The sequence below is a fragment of the Triticum urartu genome, chromosome 3A, assembly GCF_056163025.1.
Source record: "Triticum urartu cultivar PI428250 chromosome 3A, HENAU_Tu73, whole genome shotgun sequence".
Taxonomy (NCBI): Eukaryota; Viridiplantae; Streptophyta; class Magnoliopsida; order Poales; family Poaceae; genus Triticum; species Triticum urartu.
Genome location: NC_141875.1, coordinates 498501716 through 498519196, shown reverse-complemented (window position 1 = coordinate 498519196; position 17481 = coordinate 498501716). Strand labels below are relative to the sequence as shown.

Here is a 17481-nt window from a genome sequence, read left to right as displayed (position 1 = left end):
CAAGAGTTATTTGTCTGTTTTCGAAGTTTTCCAAGATCTTTTCTTTGATTCTTTTGCATGAGTGCTTATGTATGCAATTGCTTGCTTATGATAGATTGATCGGAGTGTGACGAGTAGATCTATCAGAAGTTATGAGTGCGAATCATCTTCATCAACCGTACAAGGCAAGTAACACTTTGATCATACCCTTTTACTACCCAGTTTTATTGCATTAGATCAATCCTTAAACAATTGCATGGTTAGGATCTGATTAAATTGTGGGTTTTGGGAAGTAGATGAGGTAGTACCTATTCACCTGTTTATTTTCAAACCTATGGGAGTTACTTCTATGTTGCTTATATTGCTATGCTATGGTCGTAGACGTGGATTGGGTTTGAGTGTATCCATGACAGATGTGATTTATTAATTAATGGTTCAACTTAAGGTGACAACTTAAATACACATCTGGGTGGATTGCTTGTGAGACCTGGAGAATTCAGTGTTGTCCTAGGATATCCCGGAGGACCCATGTGATCATCCTACGGCCCGCCACCCAGGCTCAAAGGGATCATAAGATTATTCATGCTAGAAACTTCCGTGTGCAGCCACAAGCCATTACAGGCTCTGGCATAGTTGACTAAGTTGCGTGAAACTCTCGAAGAGGTAGACTAGCAGATGTAGTGGGTTGTATGTGGTACTGTCTATCCATACTAGAGAGTTAATGCTTCAGAAAGACCGTGTCTCGAATATCCAACCATGGATGTATTCGTGTCTTGTGGGGAAAAGTGCGCAAACCTCTGCAGAGTGTACAAACTAATCATGATTAGCCGTGTCCCCGGTTATGGACATATTGAGTATTTGGTTCTTGAATTATCATGTTGATCTCAACACTTTATTTAATTAATTTGATTGGGTTAATGATTATTATTTTGGGATTGAGTTGGAGGAACCTTCTCAATATTTATCAAACCAACTTTGTAGTTAAATAAAATATATTCTTTTGCAGTAGGGAAAAATTGGCTTTTCGCAAAAACATTATAACCATTGAGCCTCCACCAGCCATATATGCATGTAGTGATAGTTATTATTCATCATTATCCTATGGTGTGAATTTGCCAGTACATTCAATGTACTGACCCTTTGTGGCTGCAACGTCTCATGTTGCAGGATTCTTACGACGAGTAAGTGATACGTTAGGGTTACGATTTCTACACTGAACTTTGCCGTTGGTGTTGATGGGAATCCACAACCATGTTGTTACTTCCGCTATTTGGATTGATGTAATAGTGTTTATATTACTTTATACATGTGATTTACCTCTGTTATAAATCCTCGAGTACTGTGTGTGTCAGCATACCGATCCAGGGATGACACTTAAGCACAGAGACTTGACCGTTTGAGGTCGGGTCACTACATATATGAAGCTCCAAACTTACATGGCAAACCCTTGCTTGCCAGACAAACCATTTCCATTATTGAAAGCACACTATTCCGGAAAGATGCAGTGAACCTATTAATATGGTCTGATCCATTCAAACCTAGTTCTATATCCTGTTTGATGGGGAGGTCAGTGTCGGTGTCAAAACCGGCGGATCTCGGGTAGGGGGTCCCGAACTGTGCGTCTAGGCTGGATGGTAACAGGAGGCAGGGGACACAATGTTTTGCCCAGGTTCGGGCCCTTTTGATGGAGGTAAAACCCTACGTCCTGCTTGATTAATATTGCTGATATGGGTAGTATAAGAGTAGATCTACCACGAGATCAGAGAGGCTAAACCCTAGAAGCTAGCCTATGGTATGATTGTATGTTGTCCTGCGGACTAAAACCCTTCGGTTTATATAGACACCGGAGAGGGTTAGGGTTACACAAGGTCGGTTACAAAGGAGGAGATATCCATATCCGTATTGCCTAGCTTGCCTTCCACGCCAAGTAGAGTCCCATCCGGACACGAGACGAAGTCTTCAATCTTGTATCTTCATAGTCTAACAGTCCGGCCAATGGAGATAGTCCGGCTGTCCGGAGACCCCCTAATCCAGGACTCCCTCACTAGCCCCTGAACCAGGCTTCAATGACGATGAGTCCGGCGTGCAGTATTGTCTTCGGCATTGCAAGGCGGGTTCTTTCTCCGACAGAAGAATTTGAATACGAGGATAGTGTCCGACCCTGCAAAATAAGTTCCATATACCGCCGTAGAGAGAATAATATTTCCGCAAATCCAATTCGCTGACTTGTTTTGGCAGCATGACATTATGTCATGGCCCGGTGATTATTCGAACCGTTTTTCTTCAACCAGCTCCACACAAAAGGCGAGGCGGTTTCTTGACACGTCTTGTCAAAGCAGAGATCGTGCTCCCCCAGTTACGGGATTCTCATTAATGCGGTCGTGGGTAACCCAACCGTGTCTAGGACTCCTAGATTATAAGCAAGTCCCAAACGGCTACGGAGAGGACGCTTGATATTCACCCTCTTTATAAAGGAACAAGGTTTTTGCTTTTTCCCTCTCGTGCTCAATCGAACCCTTCCCCCGCCTCGAGTTCTAACACCCAAAGCCCAGGTTAGGTGCTCCGGATCTTCAATCATGTCCGCATCTAGCCTTCAAGGCTGATGGATGTCCTCCTCCGTTATGGAAGAGGACATCAAGAAGTAGAGGGAGGCCAGATACCTGACCGCCGAGGTTTCGCATCAGCTGCCTGCTCGAGGGCAGGTCGTCCCTACTCCCGAACCCAACGAGAACGTCGTGTTCATCTCCCACTTCCTCCGAGGCCTAGGCCTCACTCTGGATCCCTTCTCAGGGGTTTGATGTTCTATTACGGGCTAGATTTCCACGATCTAGCTCTGGACTCCTTTCTCCACATCTCGACATTTATCGTCGTGTGTGAGGCCTTCCTCCGCATTACCCCTCACTTCGGCCTGTGGCTCAAGACCTTTGAAGTGAAGCCGAAGATGATCGAGGGGCAACATGCAGCGTGTGGAGGTGCATCAATAGGCAAGATGGCAGGAGCTCCATGGCCGAAAGGTTCCTTTCCAGAGGTGTCTGAATTATGGCAACAGGAGTGGTTTTACATCACGGCTCCCAGAAGTGCCAAGTGGGCGGCCGCCCCCGCTTTCCGCTCGGGCCCCCTACCACAACTGATGTCATGGATTAGCAGAGGTCTGAGCTGGGGTCCAGCCAAGGACGTGCCTATACTGCAAAGCCGCATTCGAGATCTCTTCGAGGGAGATTTTAATTTGGTTGTGGTAATACAAGTTATGCTGGTTCGTCAAGTCCATCCTTGCAAACGCCGGCCCCATCGCTTGTGGGAGTTCAACCCAGAGGGACCGCATGCCATTCAAAGTTTCCTCGGCCTGACGCACGAGGAGATGTACAAGTCATTCTTCGGACCTCAAGTAGAGTGTCCGGATATTACCGAGGACGTGGGCCTGAGCAGTAACCGCGCCGCCAAACAAGTAAGAAATCCTCTGGCCGAACACACTGTCTTTTATTCATCATGAAGTTATTTCTGAGAGTTCGCTTTTTGACCAGTACTGGCTAACAAAGGCGAAGATGATTCGGTGTTTGGCCCCCCTCCCTAAGGGTTTGGAAAATCCGGTATTGGAAAAGATGCTCGAGGTCGCACCTTACCCGGATCCCTCGAAGGAAGATACAGGGGGGGGGATAATACGGGCGGTCGCGGGCCCCCATCGCCGCCAGTTCCAACCGAGGGAATGAGCGTCTCCATGAAGGAGAATAACCGGGGGAGGAAAAGGACTGCTTCCGAGGATCCGGAAGCCGAAGCCTCCAAATGGGAGAAGAAGTCTCCCACAGAGAGTCCTGCCTCGGGGGGTGCTTTTGCCGCACAAAGTCCGCGGGGGGGGGATCAGCCCTCCAACGAGTCATAAGTGATCCAAAATACTTTAATAGTAAAGGTATGCTATCTTTTTTCTGAGAAAATAACCACCGCATAGATCTTGCAGTTCGGGCCTTAGCCCCTCTTAGCTGAGCTCGTCTTCGGGGGATCTTCTTCCAGAGATGATGGAGAGCGAAATGCCTCCCCCGGACTCCTCCGCTCAAGAAGCGGGCGACCCCGAAGTGTCGTCATGGAGGGCCTCTCTGGATCCGGTGAGGCCAGAAGATAATCCCATAGACCCCCGAAGTCCCCAGCGTCCGGCTCCCGAAGGGAGCAAACAAAAGAGTCCGACACTGTCTGGTATGCGGTCGGACGTTCTGAGGGAGCTGGTGGGGCGAGCGGCCATCTTAGAAGAACACCGTACGCTGATGGGTACGGTGATGGAGAGAATTTCATCCACCGAAAGCGGATTACATGAAGCCTTTATGAGTCTACTGACAGGCTTTGAGGTACGTGAGATAATATGTGATAGTACTGCACATGTTAGGTGTGCCCTGTGTAGATAGTAGCCCCTAAGACTCTGGTTGTCGTCGAGAACGCCGGCGAACAGAGGATCATAGTCCCAGGCAATAACCAGACTGCCCTTATGTGCAGGTGGTGGAAGCTCCGGTGGCTAGCCGGACTAGTGAGTTTGCCGAATTAAAACCACAACTGGATGCGGCAGACGCCGACATCGGGCTTGTTAACAAGAGGCTTGACGAGGCATAGGGTAAGTGTTATTATCTGGTGAACGCCACATAGTAAGAGCAGCAAGATGCCAGTATCTTTAATATGTTGTGACTGCAGATGGAGTTGCCACCATGGAAACCTTGCAGGCAGAACTTGCCCGAGCCAAGGAACAAGCGAGGATTAGTAATGCGGCTGCCTTGAAGGCGGCCGAAGAGTTGAGAGCCGAGAAGGCCGCACATTGCGAGAGCCAAGAGAAGATGTCCAAGATGGCCGTAGAATTAAAAGACACTGTCGACCGTTGCCGGCTCCTTGAAAAAGAAAACCGAGCGAAGGCAACGGACCTTGAGAAGGCCACGATGGTGGACAAAGACACCCGCTCTGCGATGAGAGCGAAGAAGGAGGAGCTGCAGGAGGCCGGGGATATTGCGGCTGGGAAGCCCTTCATGCTACGGAGGAAGTTTGGAGATCCACCGTATGCCCCTCTGGATCGGCTGTGGATTTCAATAGATGCGTATATGGACTTGGCAGCGAGCGCTGCCGATGCGGCCAAATACTTCCAAGGTCAAACAGATCATGAAGTGGACAAGCGGTTCTGGTCGCAATTCAACGTTCCAGAGCGTCCACTTCCATTGACTGATCAGCTAGCCGAATGGGCCGAACTAAATAGGTTGTCCGGACTCACCATGAGGTCTGTCGTGGATCCGCTATGGCCGGAAAAGCCAAAGCCGAATAGTTATTTCAGTTTAGTGCAGCGGTTCCTTGGTGCGATGTCGCGCATTAATGCGATGAAGAGGTCGGCGTGCATAGAAGGCTCGCGGATGGCCCTTGCCCGTGTTAAAGCATACTGGGCGGAGATTGACGCTACCACTGTTGCGGCGCAGGGTTCGGCCATAGGCCGAGTGGCTGCCGAGCACTATTTCGAGGAAGTTCTCGAGGGTGCTCGTTTAATAGAGGCCCAGTGCTCGAAGAATATTATGTTTGAGTGATATGTATCCTCATTGTAAACACAATGCTTTTATGAAATTTTATAAGGCTATGTTTATACTTTTGCCTGAAAGTAGTATGATGCCTCATGTGCGGCCGTTTATGTATACATGTGTATAACCTGAAAGATTGCAGCCCTCGTCTTCAACCCCCACGCATATAATGTGGAGGTTCTCGCAAAAACGCATGTTCACACTTAACCCAACGTCTTGGTCCTATTAAGGAGGTGATAGCGTAGCGAACGAGGCAACCGGACTATAATGCTTTAACACTTTCACTTAGCCATAGGAGTTTGACAATGGGGCTACTAGATAGCCCCTGGTGGCTCCGCACTCTCCCGATCTTGGGGTGCGTACATGCCTGGCCGGAAAATGGCCCTTCGTTAAGGCGGAGGAATTCTAACATTCTGATAGGTCATCAAGTGGTTGACCAGTCTCACGCTATATCATGACAGTCAGTTTTTGGCTTTCTCTACTGAGGTGCTCGTCCGAATGAACCATGGCACAATCGCAGTAGTTCTCCTGGTGCTGCCTTAGCCGGTAAAGCGGAACGTAAGGCACCAAAACACAGGAGCCGGGCAAACCCAACATTTGACCAAAGACAATGATTCGGAGCTGATGCATATAAGGCCAAACTCGTGACGCCGAACACTCCCTAAGGTATTCGGTCTTTATGGTATAAACCGGGCCTAAATAGTGCCCTTTGTAAGAAGCCCCTTGTGTCCAGGTATGTGCATTATTCTGACGTGGCCACATGCCAAGACGTCAGCATCCTTCTCGATTGTGCTGAGAATTCGGTGGATGTGTATCAACAAGATACAGTAAAAAAGGTTTACGCAGGGTCTTAATCTAAAAAGAATCCTTGGAACGGGTCCCTGCTGCACGTCTGCGCTTGTGTCTCCGTTGTGCCGTATCCTGGGCAGGTGTAGCACGATGGTCATCTGTAAAAGAGAGGAATTTAGGTGAAAAAGTTGTCGTGTAGGGAGATAGTTTTTTAAAGAAACCATGTATAACTAGAAATGAGTATAAATTGCCACTTGTCTGCACGCGTCGGGCCCCTTGTATTTGTAATAGTGGTGTGGCCATCAATCCGGTATAAATTACATATAGAAGCGCCGGACTCGTCTAACCGCGTCCGTGGTCTTGACGACCTATCAAATACTTTAGTTGGCGAGGCAATTTTTAGTGTGCGGCTGTCAAGGCAGTCGCATTCTCTTCGGTACGCAAGGATCGCTTAATACTTCCGTTCACTGTAATGATGCCGCGTGGACCGGGCATCTTGAGCGTCAGGGAAGCGTAATGTGGTATTGCATTAAAGCGAGCAAAAGCTTCGCGTCCAAGTAGTGCTTGATAGCCACTTTGGAACAGAGCGATGTGGAAGGTTAAATGTTCGCTACGGAAGTTATCGGGGAAGCCGAATATAACCTTTAGTAGCAGGGAGCCCGTGCAATGAGCCCCTGGGCCTTCCGTTACTCCTTTGAAGGTAGTATTGCTATGGCGAATTTTTGTTGGGTCTATCCCCATTTCGCGGATTGTATCCTGGTATATCAGGTTTAGATTGCTGCCACCGTCCATCAGGACTCGTGTGAAGTGGTATCCGTCAATTATTGGGTCTAATACCAGGGCGGCCCATCCCGCACGCCGGATACTTGCTAAGTAATCACGATGGTCGAAAGTGATCGGTTGAGACGACCAGTGGCAGGACTCCGCGGTGATCGGCCCTTGGGCATATTTTTCTGGGAGTGCCGTTTTGTTTCTCCCCTTGATCACGTGTAACACGTTTACTGTTTTGACTTCTGGTGGAAATTTCTTTTGTTCCCCAGTGTCTTGCTTGAGAGGATCATCCTCGTCTTCGCTTGGTGTATCTTCCCCCTTGTGTACGGCGTTGAGCTTGCCGGACTGCTTGAAGACCCAACATTCTCTGTGGGTATGATTAGCGGGTTTACCGGGGGTGCTATGGATCTTACATATTTGGTCCAGAATTTTGTTTAGGCTGGACAGTTCATCTCTAACGCCTTTAGAGGGCAGCTTTTGCTGACCTGGCCGAGAGCTTTTGAATCCGGTGTTTACTGCCGTGCTCTTCGTGTTATCTTCTTTATTCCGACGTTTGTTATTGCTGTTGCGCCGTGATTTCCCGTTTCCATCTCTAACTTCGGATGTACTGGGGTCGCTGGTGCTGCATCTAGCTATCCAACTATCCTCACCCGCGCAAAAGCGGGTCATGAGGCTTGTTAATGCTGCCATTGTTCTCGGCTTTTCTTGGCCGAGGTGTCTGGCAAGCCATTCATCACGAACGCTATGCTTAAAAGCTGCCAAGGTTTCAGCGTCCGGACAGTCGACAATTTGGTTCTTTTTAGTAAGAAACATGTTCCAAAGCTTTCGGGCTGACTCTCCAGGCTGTTGAGTTATATGACTCAAATCATCCGCGTCCGGAGGTCGGACATAAGTCCCTTGAAAATTTGCCCAAAAGGCGTCTTCGAGCTCTTCCCAGCTTCCAATGGAGCTTTCAGGGAGGTTCTTAAGCCAGTGCCGAGCTGGCCCTTTGAGTTTGAGGGGTAAATACTTAATGGCGTGGAGATCATCTCCCCGAGCCATATGGATATGGAGGATATAGTCCTCAATCCAGACCCCAGGGTCTGTTGTTCCATCGTATGCCTCTATGTTTACAGGTTTGAATCCCTCTGGAAATTCATGGTCCAGCACCTCATCGGTGAAACATAGGGGGTGTGCGGCACCCCTATATCTGGGTGTACCGCGTTGTTCGGATGTTTGTTGTGTTGCATCGTATGCTGGAGCACGCTTGTGTGGTCCATAGATGGATCTGGTTTCACCCTCCTTTTGATGCGAGCCCTCGCGTAGACCGCGTATTGGCTTGTGTGCGGCGTTGCTTGCCGCTTTATGTTGGCCGTGAGGTCGTCTATCCGGCCAGATGGCTGTTTTAATTTTTGGTTGTGGGGGGTCTGAGGCCTCCTCATCGAATTCGGGTAGCAACTTCTGCTTTGGGTAGCTCTTTGTGGGGCGATTGCCGCCGTACTTCGTTGCTGTGTTGAGTACTTTACTCCATCTGATTTGGAGTGTGTCCCGCGCAGCCTTGAGCCTTTGCTTCTGCTTTTTCAAATTCCTCGCGGTGGCAACAAGCCTTTGACGGGCATTCTATTGCTCCGGGTGTCTGTCCGGCGTTATGTTGTCTGGACTATTATCTTTGACAGAATTGGTTTGTTCGGTTTGATTCTCCGTATTGCCGTGGTCCGGCAGTAGTTCGCCCTACTCCAACGCTGGGTCTGTATGATCGATATTTCTGCCGAGGCGGGATTTGGGGCGGCGCTTACGCCGCCGCTTTGACTACTTCTCGAGGGGACAAGCCTTCGTTGCGTCCTTCCGTTCCTCGTCGTCGTCTTCTTTTGGTGTGTCCACCATGTATACGTCATATGATGAGGTGGACGTCCAGCGCCCTGTGGGCGGTGGTTCCTCTTCGCCTCCCGCATCGTCGTCCATACCGTCGATGTATTCGGAGTCGAAGTCGAGCATGTCGGTTAAATCATCGACAGTGGCTACGAAGTGGGTGGTGGGTGGGCGTCGAATTTCTCCGTCGTCTGCATCGCAATCCTGTTGGCCATAGTCCGGCTAGGGCTCTCCTGAAAAAAAGAGAGACCTTAGTGCATTTAGAATGTCACCGAAGGGCGAGTGCTGAAAGATATCCGTGACGATGAATTCCATGATCGGCGCCCAATCGGATTCGATTGGCAGGGGCGCGGATGGTTCGGAGTCCGGAAAAGAGTCCGGCACCCTAGAGTCACGGGTTGCGCAGAGGGTTAGGCTGGTGTTCGGCTCGATCGCCGTTGGGACTGCAGCCCCTGAGGCGGTGTCTAACCACCCGTCCTCGATTGGCGCAGTTGGCTCCGAGCTAAGGGTCGGAGCTGATGCGGGCGCGGCCTCTGGGGTACTGTTCGGCGGCAGAGCTAGGTCATACCCATCGTGACAGTGCAGCGCGCCCTGCTGTGGCTCGGATCTGTCGAAGATCAAGTATCCGCGGATGTCGGCCATGTAGTTCAAACTTCCAAATCTGACCTGATGGCCAGGGGCGTAGCTTTCAATCTGCTCCAGATGGCCGAGAGAATTAGCCCGCAGTGCAAAGCCGCCGAATACGAAGATCTGTCCGGGGAGAAAAGTCTCACCCTGGACCACATCGCTATCGATGATAGTAGGAGCCATCAAGCCTAACGGCGACGACACAGAGGAACTCTCAATGAAAGCACCAATGTCGGTGTCAAAACCGGCGGATCTCGGGTAGGGGGTCCCGAACTGTGCGTCTAGGCTGGATGGTAATAGGAGGCAGGGGACACAATGTTTTACCCAGGTTCGGGCCCTCTTGATGGAGGTAAAAACCTACGTCCTGCTTGATTAATATTGATGATATGGGTAGTACAAGAGTAGATCTACCACGAGATCAGAGAGGCTAAACCCTAGAAGCTAGCCTATGGTATGATTGTATGTTGTCCTGCGGACTAAAACCCTTCGGTTTATATAGACACCGGAGAGGGTTAGGGTTACACAAGGTCGGTTACAAAGGAGGAGATATCCATATCCGTATTGCCTAGCTTGCCTTCCACGCCAAGTAGAGTCCCATCCGGACACGAGACGAAGTCTTCAATCTTGTATCTTCATAGTCTAACAGTCCGGCTGTCCGAAGACCCCCTAATCCAGGACTCCCTCAGTCAGTGACATACCTAATATCTTCTCGCCCACAACCTTCACATGATTTGCAGAAATATCACTCTGCACAATACGTGCTCTAATTAACATGTTTGCTTCCTTGTAGACATGAAATGAATACCACGACCATGCTCATCAGATATTTGTCCATCAAAAATACAGACAAGTTTATCTACCTCTATGGTTAAAGCACATGCCATAGCAACTTTACAGGTAATAAAAAGAATCAAACAAAAGCTATATTAGTAACTCCAAGTAATAATGGTGCAACTACTAACATTTTTTAATCTTTTCAGAGATGTCCCGTGATTAAATGTACACGACTTTTTCCGGGTGCATCCTATGAGGGGAGTAAAGAGAGTACTTGCAATTTAAGACCTCTCCTGTGCTGGAGTATCGCATATTGCTGACAATGACTATGCTATCTCTATCAAGCCTCTCTCTTATTCGTGAAACATCAATTTTCTTAACTTCACCAGTGAAACCATAATCAATACCACCAACAACCCCTCACCTTTGCCAAAGGAAGAGAAAATAAATCAATAGATGGTGCAAGAACGAAATCATTCAAATGCTTGCACACATTGACTGAACTTTACTTTTTTTCTCTTTCCATGAAAGAGAGGTAACCTTTCAATTTCAGATAATATGGCGGGAGTATAATTTCTTAAGAAAATACAAAATGTTTCATTCTTTTGTATGAGACAGGAGAGCTGGACTCAAAGTTGATCGACTTCTATGAAGTAAAACACCATCAGAAAATCACAATGTAAAGAGTGGTTGTTCAGTGTTCCTGGCTACTTATTGGTATCATGTTTTATCTTGAACACTCAAGATTCATTGACTCGATCCATTATGATACCTGGATTGGTTAAACGACCTTAAATCTATCTGTGAGTTTGATTAGCAGTTAAATCAGTTAAGATATTCTGTGTTGTTGCATGTATTGTGATACGACCCATTCCAACTGCATCTATTGTCTTCCACTCTAACTATGATACGTCTCCAACGTATCTATAATTTTTTATTGGTCCATGCTATTATATTGTCTGTTTTGGATGTTTAATGGGCTTTAATATTCTCTTTTATATTATTTTGGGACTACCCTATTAACCGGAGGCCCAGTGCCAGTTGCTGTTTTTTTTCCTATTTTAGAGTTTTGCAGAAAAGGAATACCAAACGGAATGAAACCTCCGTGATGATCTTTCTTGGACCGAAAGCAAACCAGGAGACTTGGAGAGAATGTATGGAACACCACGAGGCGGCCACGGGGTAGGAGGGCGTGTCCAGGGGGGTAGGCGCGCCCCCACCCTCCTGGGCCCCTCGTAGCTCCACCGACGTACTTCTTCCGCCTATATATACTCTTATACCCTAGATTGATCCCAGAGAGCCACGAAACCATGTTTCCACTACTGCAACCTTCTGTACCCGTGAGATCCCCATCTTAGGGCCTTTTCCGGCAATCTGCCGGAGGGGGAATCGATCACGGAGGGCTTCTACATCAACACCATAGCCTCTTCGATGAAGCATGAGTAGTTTACCACAGACCTTCGGGTCCATAGCTATTAGCTAGATGACTTCTTCTCTCTGTTTGATTCTCAACACAAAGTTATCCTCGATGTTCTTGGAGATCTATTCGATGTAATACTCTTTTGCGTTGAGTTTGCCGAGATCCGATGAATTGTGGGTTTATGAACAAGATTATCTATGCATATTATTTCATTCTTCTCTGAATTATTATATGCATGATTTGATATCTTTGCAAGTCTCTTCAAATTATTAGTTTAGTTTGGCCTACTAGATTGATCTTTCTTGCAATGGGAGAAGTGCTTAGCTTTGGGTTCAATCTTACGGTGTCCTTTCCCAATGACAGTAGGGGCAGCAAGGCACGCATTGTATTGTTTCCATCGAGGATAAAAAGATGGGGTTTATATCATTTTGTTTGGGTTTATCCCTCTACATCATGTCATCTTGCTTAAAGCGTTACTCTGTTCTTATGAACTTAATACTCTAGATGCATGCTGGATAGCGGTCGATGTGTGGAGTAATAGTAGTAGATTCAGAATCGTTTTTATCTACTTGACACAGACATGATGCCTATATTCATGATCATTGCCTAGATATTCTCATAACTATGCGCTTTTCTATCAATTGCTCGGCAGTAATTTGTTCACCCACTGTAATACATGCTATCTTGAGAGAAGCCACTAGTGAAACCTATGGCCCCCGGGTCTCTTTCTTATTATATTGCATCTCTTTTATTTACATCGCATCTCGTTTACTATTTTGCAATCTTTACTTTCCAATCTATACAACAAAAATACCAAAAATATTTACTTTACTATCTTTATTAGATCTCACTTTTGCGAGTGACCATGAGGGGATTGACAACCCCTTTATCATGTTGGTTGCAAGGTTCTTGATTGTTTGTGCAGGTACTAGGTGACTTGTGCATAGTCTCCTACTGGATTGGTACCTTGGTTCTCAAAAACTGAGGGAAATACTTACACTACTTTGCTGCATCACCCTTTCCTCTTCAAGGGAAAACCAACGCATGCTCAAGAGGTAGCAAGAAGGATTTCTAGCGCCGTTGCCGGGGAGATCTATGCCAAGTCAAGACATACCAAGTACACATCATCAACTCTTCTCCCTCGCATTACATTATTTGTCACTCGCCTCTCATTTTCCTCTCCCCCACTTCTAAAACGATTTTCAAAAACCTTTGCCTTTCTATCTCCATGGCCGAACCAAAAGGGGGTAAGGATTTTCTCCCGAGTTTTAATACTTTGGATAGTCCCTCTGTCCTTTCTAAGCTCAGAAATAATGATGCTATGGAAAGACCTACCGGGATTATCGATGAGAATTTGAATAATTTTGATGAAGATGACCCCGGAATTTTTCGTTATTTGCTTAATGAATCTTTGAAAGATGCTTGGGATAGGCTATTAAAGATCTGAGCTAGCTATGTTCCCTAATATCAAATTGAGATTTACTTAAAATGTTTTTTATGTTGGCTTACCTTCTTCTTTCAAGCAAGTTTTGGATTCTATTTTTGAAGAAGGTTTTCTTGAGGGGGATGCCATCGATACCTATGAAAAGATGAAACCTATATTCGGGCACCCCATGAGTGAAAAGGTTGAATCCACCTCTCTTCTGTGTTTTTATCAGAATGAAATTATCAAAGAGATGAAGGCTAGCTTAGATGCAAATTTTCATAGTGTGCTTAATCTTTCTTATACCATTAATGGCCACATACTCTCACAAAATAGAAAGATAAGTGCTTTAGATAATAAATTCTCCCTTTATCACCAAAAGGGAGAAGATGGCAATACCTAGATCTATTCTTGGTTTTATGCCTAGCTAGGGGCGTTAAACGATAGCGCTTGTTGGGAGGCAACCCAATTTTATTTTTGTTCTTTGCTTTTTGTTCCTGTTTAGTAATAAATAATTCATCTACCCTCTGTTATGATTGTGTTTTTATCTTTTAATTAGTGTTTGTGCCAGGTAAAGCCTTTAGGATCTTCTTGGGTGATTGTTGTTTGATCTTGCTGATAAAAATAGAAAGTATATGCTCACGAAAATAATTTTCATTTTTTACTAAAGAGCAATAAAATACGAATTCTAACTGCAGTAGATCAATATACAAATTATCCTGGTTGTCCTAATTTTTCAGAATTTTTGGAGTGACAGAAGTATTCGAAACCAACAGATGCTACAGACTGTTCTGTTTTTGACAGATTCTGTTTTCGCGTGTTGTTTGCTTATTTTGATGCATCTATGTCTAGTATCTGGGGGTATGAACCATAGAGAAGTTGGAATACAGTAGGTTTAACACCAATATAAATAAATAATGAGTTCATTATAGTACCTTAAAGTGGTGGTTTATTTTCTTATACTAACGGAGCTCATGAGATTTTCTGTTGAAGTTTTGTGTTGTGAAGTTTTCAAGTTTTTGGGTAAAGATTTGATGGATTTTGGAATAAGGAGTGGCAAGAGGCTAAGCTTGGGGATGCCCAAGGCACCCCAAGGTAAAATTCAAGGACAACCAAAAGCCTAAGCTTGGGGATGCCCCGGAAGGCATCCCCTCTTTCGTCTTCGTCTATCAGTAACTTTACTTGAGGCTATATTTTTATTCACCACATGATATGTGTTTTGCTTGGAGCGTCTTGTATGATTTGAGTCTTTGCTTTTTACTTTACCACAATCATCCTTGCTGTACACACATTTTGGGAGAGACACGCATGAATCGGAATTTATTAGAATACTCAATGTGCTTCACTTATATCTTTTGAGCTAGATAATTTTGATCTAGTGCTTCACTTATATCTTTTTAGAGCACGGTGGTGGTTTTATTTTATATAAATTATTGATCTCTCATGATTCACTTATATTATTTTAAGAGTCCTTTAGAACAGCATGGTATTTTGCTTTGGCTATAAAATTAGTCCTAATATGATGTGCATCCAAGATGGGTATAATAAAAACTTTCATATAAAGTGCATTGAATACTATGAGAAGTTTGATTCCTTATGATTGATTTGAGATATGAATATGGTGATATTAGAGTCATGCTAGTTGAGTAGTTGTTAATTTTAGAGATACTTGTGTTGAAGTTTGTGATTCCCATAACATGCACGTATGGTGAACCGTTATGTGATGAAGTCGGAGCATGATTTATTTTTGATTGTCTTCCTTATGAGTGGCGGTCGGGGATGAGCGATGGTCTTTTCCTACCAATCTTATCCCCCTAGGAGCATGCGTTTAGTACTTCGTTTTGATAACTAATAGATTTTTGCAATAAGTATGTGACTTCTTTATGACTAATGTTGAGTCCATGGATTATACGCACTCTCACCCTTCTACCGTTGCCAGCCTCTCTAGTACCGCGCAACTTTCCCCGGTTCCATAAACCCACCATTTACCTTCCTCAAAACAGCCACCATACCTTCCTATTATGGCATTTCCATAGCCATTCCGAGATGGATCCGACTTGCCAGCTCCCTCCCCATGCTCCCATCCGTGCTCCCACTTCATCCTACGGTTGTCTTTTTTCCTCTCTTTTTTTCTAATCTAATCATCTCCCCCCTGATTTTAAGGGGGTGGGGCCGGGCCTTATTTTGTTCCAATAAAATCAAGCCACGTACGCGGGAGCACGGATGGGCACACGCCGGGGGAGCAGGCAAGTCTCGTCCTTGCAAGATATATTGCCATGCAACTTTCCACCGTTTTGTTTATTATGACGCGCTTCATTATTGTCATATTGCTTTGCATGATCATGTAGTTGACATCATATTTGTGGCAAAGCCACCATTCATAATTTTTCATACATGTCACTCTTGATTCATTGCACATCCCGGTACACCGCCGGAGGCATTCACATAGAGTCATATGTTGTTCTAAGTATCGAGTTGTAATTCTTGAGTTGTAAGTAAATAAAAGTGTGATAATCATCATTATTAGAGCATTGTCCCATGTGAGGAAAGGGTGATGGAGACTATGATTCCCCCACAAGTCGGAACGAGATTCCGGACGAAAAATAAAAAAATAGGCCATAAAAAAGAGAAAAGGCCCAAATAAAAAAATGAGTGAAAAAGAGAGAAGGGGCAATGTTACTATACTTTTTCCACACTTGTGCTTCAAAGTAGCACCATGATCTTCATGATAGAGAGTCTCCTATTTTTTCACTTTCATATACTAGTGGGAATTTTCATTATAGAACTTGGCTTGTATATTCCAATGATGGTCTTCGTGAGCAAGCGAGTTGGATGCACACCCACTTAGTTTCTTTTTGAGTTTTCATACACTTATAGCTCTAGTGCATCCGTTGCATGGAAATCCTTACTCACTCACATTGATATCTATTGATGGGCATCTCCATAGCCCATTGATACGCCTAGTTGATGTGAGACTATCTTCTCCTTTTTGTCTTCTCCACAACCACCATTCTATTCCACCTATAGTGCTATGTCCATGGCTCACGCTCATGTATTGCGTGAAGATTGAAAAAGTTTGAGAACATCAAAAGTATGAAACAATTGTTTGGCTTGTCATCGGGGTTGTGCATGATTTAAATATTTTGTGTGATGAATATAGGGCATAGCTAGACTATATGATTTTATAAGGATAGCTTTCTTTGGCCATGTTATTTCGAGAAGACATGATTACTTTATTAGTATGCTTGAAGTATTATTATTTTTATGTCAATATTAAACTTTTATTTTGAATCTTTCGAATCTGAACATTCATGCCACAATAAAGAAAATTACATTGATAATTATGTTAGGTAGCATTCCACATCAAAAATTCTGTTTTTATTATTTACCTACTCGAGGACGAGCAGGAATTAAGCCTGGGTATGTTTGATACGTCTCCAACGTATCTATAATTTATGATTGTTCCATGCTATTATATTATTTGTTTTGGATGTTTAATGGGCTTTAATATGCTCTTTTATATTATTTTTGGGACTAACCTATTAACTGGAGGCCCAATGCCAGTTGCTGTTTTTTTGCCAATTTTAGAGTTTCACAGAAAAGGAATACCAAATGGAATCCAAATGGAATGAAACCTTCGCGATGATCTTTCTTGGACCGAAAGCAAACCAGGAGACTTGGAGTGGAAGTCTAGAATGCCACGAGGCAGGAGGGCGCGCCCCCACCCTCGTGGGCCCCTTGTAGCTCCACCGACATACTTCTTTCGCCTATATATACTCTTATACCCTAGATCGATTATAGAGATCCACGAAACCACGTTTCCACTGCCGGAACGTTCTGTACCCATGAGATCCCATCTTGGGGCCTTTTCTGGCGATCTTCCGGAGGGGGAATCGATCACGAAGGGCTTCTACATCAACACCATAGCCTCTCCGATGAAGCGTGAGTACTTTACCATAGACCTTCGGGTCCATAGTTATTAGCTAGATGACTTCTTCTCTCTCTTTGATTCTCAATACAAAGTTCTCCTTGATGTTCTTGGAGATCTATTCGATGTAATACTATTTTGCGGTATGTTTGCCGAGATCCGATGAATTGTGGGTTTATGAACAAGATTATCTATGAATATTATTTCATTCTTCTTTGAATTCTTATATGCATGAATTGATATCTTTGCAAGTCTCTTCAAATTATCGGTTTAGTTTGGCCTACTAGATTGATCTTTCTTGCAATGGGAGAAGTGCTTAGCTTTGGGTTCAATCTTGCGGTGTCCTTTCCCAATGACAGTAGGGGCAGCAAGGCACGCATTGTATTGTTTC

General features: G+C 45.2%; 1 pseudogene; it reads right to left on the bottom strand.

The window, feature by feature from the left end:
* Positions 1 to 1411: 1411 nt before the first annotated feature.
* Positions 1412 to 17481, bottom strand: part of LOC125546908 (putative amino-acid acetyltransferase NAGS1, chloroplastic) — a 274358-nt pseudogene continuing 258288 nt past the window's right edge.